We start from the raw sequence: 8009 nt of genomic DNA on the forward strand, positions 1-8009 counted from the left end.
CATCCCAGTGTTCCGGCAGAGCCTTTAAATTGTTAAATGTCCTGAAAACAGATGTGAAGAGTGTTCTGTCATACACGTTTTTTAGAACGTTTTTGAGAGAGAATGAGTCTGAGCGCAGGAGTATTTTCTTACGTTGTCTTGATTGTTCGTACATCAGCTGACGACACAAATTTGGGACGACATGCGACGAGTTTTTTGAGTAAGTAGAGTTTGTTTTCCTGGATCATATCTGAAGAGCAAGATCAGTCAAGATGGCATTAAGATGACAGTCATCGTATTCAGCCTTACTAGCCGCGTTTCCACTGTCGGGCTAGGGCTAACAGCGAGCCGAGCCGTGCCAGTGGCCTCGGGCCTCAAGCACCGGGCTTGCGTTTCCACTGCCGGGCCATTAGCCCTGCAGCGCTGCCCTAAACCCCGCCCTTAACACGCCTTCCTGGATCAAACGTCATACAACCCCACCCATTACGGCGGGAATTATGATGTTCATTCAGGCAGGACACTAGCTTGCTAAAATTACAGAACGATCAAGATGGAGAGGACCGAAGCGTCTGTTTGTTTACTCTTTTTTGGTTTTTGCTTGGTGGAAGATGAGGCAGCAAAGCCAAGATAAGAAGATGGAGGTTCAGCGGCGACAACGCCGAAAGCTTATGTTGGCTGCAAGGCGAAAGAGAGCGATCCAACGACGTGCGATTCGGTTACAGCGAATGCAGAGTCGCCAGCAATGGATGGAAACGGTAAATATTTCCGTTTATAGTATAGTTCATTCGTATCTTGTAGTCGATGTGAGCATAACTTCAAATCATATAGCACAGAGTTGTTTTTATGAGCTTTCATTAACTGTCTTTACGTTACTGTCTGCTGAAAAAACACAAATATTTTGCTAGCTTATCATATCTTGCTTGCTATATTAATATAATTAGGAGGTAACGTTAATGTTAAACTTTCATTGTATTATTCGTCTGATAATACATCTATTTATACCCATGATTTTGTATATGCATATGTATTTCGCATAATTAGGGAAGTAGCCTAGTGTTTATAGTACCACTTTGTTCATGTTAGTTCACAGTGCGTTAACGGATTTTAACAAATAAAACATTGGAGTGTAAAAATGTATTAGTAAATGGGTTAGCAAATATTTATAAATGCTGTAGAAGTGCCTTTCATTTATGTTCATGTACAGATCTGTAACATAATTATGGAATTAATGTTTACACTTCATTCTATTATTTTCCAGATGATGCATCACTACTACACCAATATAATGCGGACCGCAGCGAACAAGTGACTGGTGGGAGAACACTGCTCAAAGATTTACAGATGAGCAGTGGCTGGGCGACTTCAGAGTTTCCCGAGAAACATTCACATACATTTGTACAACTCTGAAGCCTGCACTACAGCGACAAGATACAACATATCGATTATGCATTCCTCTGGAGAAACGGGTAGCCATTGCATTGTATAAACTAGCATCAACAACAGAGTACAGGACGGTAGCCAACCTGTTTGCTGTCAGTCGGACTTCTGTTTGCCGCTGTGTGCATGACTTTTGCAAGGCTGTGATTGCAATACTTCATCAAAACACCAGACCAGGACAAACTAGCTGAGATGGCAGATTACTTCGAAGAGAGGTTTGGAATTCCACTGTGCGTGGGTGCTATTGATGGTTCTCACATCCCTATATTAAAACCTCCACAATATCAATCAGATTTCCACAACAGAAAAGGTTGGCACTCCATAATTTTACAAGCAACTGTGGATGGCAAAGGGATGTTCTGGGACCTGAATGTTGGACAGCCAGGGAGAGAACACGACGCTAGTGTCCTCAGAAAGTCACGCCTATGGGCTTGGGCCACAAACAGTAATGGTTTTTCTGGCAGAGTAAAAAACATATGTGGAACTGATGTTGGCTACTTCATTCTTGGTGATTCTGAACTTTACAACATGCGAACAAGTCGAGCCCGTTGTGTGGTTGAACATGCGTTTGGGAGGTTGAAAGGAAGGTGGAAGTGTCTCAGTAAGCGAAATGACTGCAATGTAAATGTTGTTGTTGATATGGTGGAGACATGCTGTACACTGCACAACTTGTGTGAATTGTACATGGACAGATTTATACCAGAGTGGTGTGATCGTGATAAAGATGCTGAACGTTCACCTTGCAATGTTGGTGATGAGCGTTCAGATGCAAGAAGTGCTCTGCAACAGTTGTTCATGCAGCAGCAATAATTGTAAGTTGTTGTTATATTGTGTTTGTTACAAATACAATATTTGAAATGAAGATTTGGCGTAACCCTGTTTTGTGACTTGAATACAATTCTTTATCCTAAATGGTACATGGTTACATCAGACATGATTTGATCAATAAGCAATAGGCCATTTAAGCATACAGAGTGAATACTGCAATATTTTTTTAAATAACATACAATTAAACAATCTTCTCACTATTTTTAAATAAAATCAAAAATACTCCGCTCTACAGGTATGTTTTTATGTATTTATTGCAGTTGTAAGTATTTGTCTGTTCAAATGTTTTTAGATATGGTCACTTCTGTTAATGGTACTTTTAAATGTGAAACTGCTTACACTGTTTACAGTATTACAGAATACAAAAGGTGCCCATCAGAAAGCCGTTTAAATAATGTGCCCATCAATAAGCATAGTAGTCTATACCAATAAATGTCTTATAGCCTAAATATCATTCTACTGACTAGGATTGTATTTGCATTACAGAATACAAAAGGTGCCCATCAGAAAGCCGTTTAAAAAATGTGTCCATCAGTATGCATAGTTGTCTATACCAATACCTGCCTTAATGGCTTATCTGAGTCACAAAGTCTTTATATTTAGTTTATTATCATGTAGGAAACTTTTACAATAGGTTTTCATAAGAATTTTTTTTTTTCTAACATATATGCAGTGTGAACTAACATGAACCAACAATGAATTACTAAAAAGAATGTATTTAAGTAACATTAATTTTACATATATGCCTTATAATATGTGTATAATATTTTACTATAATAATGTGTATTTTGCTTTTGATAATGTGCCCCTTAATAAGCATGATTTCCATTTGCCTCAGTTATAATAGCACAGCTATTACTTTATTTATATATTAAGTTCACATCAGAGTGCAAAAATACAAAGGTGCTTATAAAATGTGCATACAAATGTGCATACATACACATACAAATGAAACAAAACAGGTGCTTTTGAGAAGTACTATTACAAATGTGCACACAAACGAAACGGCAGGTGAATTTAAGTAGCCGCCTACTATTTACACAAAAAAAACTATTAAGGCAAACAGAAAGATAGATGTTTTGTCGATCTACTTCCGCTGGAGAAGGGCTGCGGTCAAATTACTGAAGACTGATGCAAAAGACTCAGATTCTTTCTGTCTTTGTGACATCTCCTCCCGTCTGAGTTGTGCATCATAGTCCAATTCCTCTCGTCTCATCATCATTTCTTTCTTCATTTCTTCTCTTCTCAGCTCCCGCTCTTCTTCCATCTGTTGCTGTGTTATGTCCCGCATACACTGCAAAAACTCACTTGATGCCAAATTTGCAGCTTTGCGTTTGCGACTCTCTGTAAAAGCAGACACAAAAATAAGCAGGATATTTGGGATGTCTTCTGATAGATTATAGATTGTGGTATAGCACATACAGTATACCAAACTGTGAAGTTTGTTACATGTATTTAGCAGATACATTAAACGCAAAAATACCTGGTCTAGTCCTTTGTGGAATGTGATGTGATCCTCCTCTTATTATGGTTAGATCTTCAGGGCCGCCATGTCTCTCTGTAATAAACATATATTTAGAATAATTACATACTGCGTGAAGAGCTTCAAGACCACTACCAGTCAGATAATGTTACCATGGTGACAAATTAACAAGTTACAAATCACGTGACGCATTACAAGTAACGTGCATTATATAATCAGTTTACTTTATCGCTGCAACTTTATAAATTTACTCATAAATATTTTAGTTACTTGTTTAATTATATACTTGTTAAATATTTAAGTTACTTAAAAAAGTAATGCGTTACTTTTTATTTTAATTAATTTGCTTTAACACTTTATTAAGTACTGAATTAAAACATAAAAAAAAAAAAAAAAAGAGTTGTACGGTAGCTAATATAAAAATGAAACAAAGAATGTCATTTTTTAAGGGAGTAATGCAATATTGTAACGCATTTCTTTTAGAAGTAACTTTCTCCAACACTGCTCACACTGCTCGTCTGTATCATGGTAAAGGTGATTTTTTAGGTTACCCTGGAAGCTGAGGGTGTAGGTATGTGATCCGGCTGTGAACTCCACCACGGCACTGCTATCGGCACTGCTATGGCGCTTTTCCACTGCATGGTACGGCTCGGTTCGGCTCGGTACGGTTCGGCTCGCTTCGCTTTTCCACTGCGTGGTACGACTCGACTCGGTACGGCACGGTTCGGTTCACTTTAGCTCGGTTGCTTTTCCACTGCAGTTAGTACCGCTTCAAAGTGGGTGGGACTGATCGTTATAGTTGCCGTCTCTACTGCCATGACATCATCATATTAAAAGCACAATATGTTTTATTTTTTATTTAAAAATATAAAAAATCACTATATCTATGTTATATATTTTTTAAAGTTGTGTATTTACATTATCCCGACAGTTCCAATTAACTTCTAAATCCAGAGAAATTAATATTTTAATTCGAAGACACGGGCCGTGTCTTTATTTCCGTTTTGTCGCCGTCAATGCCGTCATATCCGTGTTGTCTCTGGTTTCCGCTCGTGCTGCCATGGCAACCAGAGCTATGAACCAGAGCCCTCTGATAGTAACCAAACTGACGCGGACAACTGTGTAGTTCGCAATGTCTATTTGCACGCTGTTGTTGTTTCGTTCAAACATTATGGACCATGGCAAGCAGACTTTGGATAAAAAAGGAGAACTAAACCGAGAATCAATATCAGTGCGGTGTTTTCGAGATGTCGAGAGCTCCCATGGACACTATATAAACGAGAGCTCCACGTCCGAGACTTCGACAACTCCTACATGTACTTTATTAAACAGGTGAGCACATTTACATAAAACTAATCAAGGTTATATAGTTCAACAATGATAAAATGTTAGAATATGATCTGTATGTTATTCTAATGTTGATCTAGCTAGCTTACTGCTAGTCTCATACAGACAAACTAACGTTAACACATACATTTCAACACATTCAAATGCAGTTTAGAGTGATAGTGTAATGTTAGACCAAGTGAAACAGCACTGCGTTACCTCTCAAGTTTAATTTGTCTAATAAACTGACCTGTGAGTAGTAATTCTGCGTGTAGTTCGGTAGAATGAAATGTCCATATTCCTTTTATATCCGCGGGACTCGCGTCGCGTGTGGAGCTGATAGCTGTCTCTTAGCAATCCCGAACTGCTTCATATCACAGTCATGATAAAAGCATCGATGTATTCAGTAATCCATATACATTATTAGATCGGTCGGCTTGACGTTGACGACAAAATCCATAATTCATAGCAAATGTTGCGTCATCAATCTACGCCTTTGTTATTGTAAATAGGTTAGCGACCCCTAGTGGAGAAAAAATCCCATACTGTACGTTTAAATGCGAATTTTTCATTCCGTGTTTCCCCATACGCTCCTCGGCAACCAACGAGAGGAACGTCTGCACCTCGTCCACTGACCACGATTCAGCCATTTCTTTTTTTGAAGCAAATACTTTTAAAACAGGCGCTACAGCGTTGGCTGTTGTCTACTGGCTATTTAAATCTAGCGGGTTTAGTGTCTCGTGTTGTAAATACAATGATGCTGGTAGTGATGATTCTGTCTGACCAATCAGTGATCTGCAGTGTTTTCACGTCACATTTTAGTATCGGTACGGTACGCTTGGAACCTCAACAGAGGTGGTACCATTTAAAGCGAGCCGAAGCGAGCCGTACCGTACCATGCAGTGGAAATGCGCCATAAGTGAGCCGTACCGAACTGAGCCGTACCGTACCATGCAGTGGAAAAGCGCCATATAACCCGTTGGACCCCATTGAAGACATGTTATAATCTCTACTCAAACCAATACATTCTCCATTTCTTTGTCCTTGATTCCAACCCGTTTTCTCTTTCATGAATTGATGTATGTATGGGACTAGTATTTCTTTTTTTTTCTTCTTTTTTTGTAAAAGGGGACCTATTATCCCCCTTTTCACAAGATGTAAAATAAGTCTCTGATGTCCCCAGAGTGTGTATGTGAAGTTTTAGCTCAAAATACCCAACAGACCAGACTGATCTCATGAAATGGCGTATGTATGACACGCCAATTCGTATTTCCATTTTTGGCGTGTTATCAACACGCATAATCGATTTTCAGCGTGTTTATCAACGCCGGTGACTTAACGTTACATTACTGTATATATAAATATATATGACCTACCCCAACCGCGTCCCTAAACCTACCCGTCACTGGGGTTAATACCATTTATGAGTGTTCCCCTACCATCCTAGGAAAAAAAATATTGCTCCCCAGATGTAGATATACATTTTGCTCAGTTTCGCTCGGACATTTAACGGCGTACACATACACGCGGAATCACTCTGACGTTTAACGGCGTAGACATACACGCGGAAGATGACGGTTCGTTTCGGCGTGGACATACACACGGATAGCTCAAAATGCGTATAAATAACACGCCACTTGACTTGAAAGTGGCGTGTATGTTTACGCAAAGTCATGATGTCATGATGTCATGTTGAACAGACCATTTTTTACAGCATGTTTAAATTGTCACTTTTTGAGGCTCAGAAAAACATGCCGTTTTAGTGTGTGCCCTTTATGCAAATGAGCTGCTGCTGCACAACACAGGGGGCGGAGCCTCACAAGCTCGCGCTCAGAGCCTGGACAATCTCATCTCACGGAATGATGATAATATCAAAACAGAAACTCTCAGTAACGGTGTTCATTTCGACCCGGAGTCGGACAATAATGCCCACAGAGCCAAAGAATATATGCTGTATGGAGATGGAACAGGTATAGTTTAGTTTAATTACGATTATAACCTATGTGTCATTGCTTGGCTATCCTCTATAAAAGGAACACACCGACTTTTTGGGACTTTAGCTTATTCACCGTATCCCCCAGAGTTAGATAAGTCCATACATACCCTTTTCATCTCCATGCGTGCCGTAACTCTGTCTGACGCACCCACCGCTAGCCTAGCTTAGCACAAAGACTGGAGGTAAACGGCTTCAGCTAGCATACTGCTCCCAATAAGTGACAAAATAACGCCAACATTTTCCTATTTACATGATGTGATTTGTATAGTCACAGCGTGTACAAACAACAAGGTCACACGAGACACAGCCGCCATCTTTAAGCCTGCTGACGACCCCATCCGAATGATGGCCAAAAATATACTGATGAGTTTAATAAAGTTTATTGTACATCACACAAAACATGAAGCGTCAGTTTTACTACAGAAAAGCACCGTAAGAGCTGAGTAAACACTGTATAAGAAGTGCGTAAGTACATAATGTTAAACAAATTTCGTTTGAGTCGAGGGAGTATTTTCCTAGAAAATAAAATGAATCCACCACGTCTTCAGCGGCTGGCTCGGATTTCGGGAGTAAATATAGAGAGAGCTATGTGAATTAATACATCCAGCCACACAACAACTACATTCTCGTCAGTGCAGCAATGGCGGATGTGAACAACGCATAGACAGTAATAGAAGTGGACACAGCGACCCCACAGACTTCAACGGAGAAAAGTGAAGTCAATTAGACTTCAGGTCTAATTGAGGGTACCCAAATACCTGTGTATTTAAAGGTGCATTAAGTCATGTTTATTTGAACAATATGTAACTTTATTTTAAGGTGTCATTGTTACAGTGTAATTATATATTTAAGTACTGAGTAACTACATGTACTTACTATAGGGTTAGGTTTAGGGTATGGTTGAGGGTTAGCATGTAATTATGCATAATTTACTGTTATTACTATGGTAAGTACATGTAA

At 39.3% G+C, this 8009-nt stretch overlaps 1 long non-coding RNA gene across 1 annotated transcript; it reads right to left on the reverse strand.

Annotated features, from left to right (window-relative positions):
• Positions 1-2925: 2925 nt before the first annotated feature.
• On the reverse strand, positions 2926-3818 carry LOC309491567. The gene is made up of 3 exons (XR_014203188.1): positions 3728-3818; positions 3095-3588; positions 2926-3052 (listed from the first exon to the last, which is right to left on the reverse strand). It is a non-coding gene; the product is annotated as an uncharacterized lncRNA (long non-coding RNA).
• Between the last annotated feature and the right edge of the window lie 4191 nt (positions 3819-8009).

This window comes from Leuciscus leuciscus (genome assembly GCF_965113295.1).
Source record: "Leuciscus leuciscus genome assembly, contig: HAP1_SCAFFOLD_362, whole genome shotgun sequence".
Lineage (NCBI taxonomy): Eukaryota > Metazoa > Chordata > Actinopteri > Cypriniformes > Leuciscidae > Leuciscus > Leuciscus leuciscus.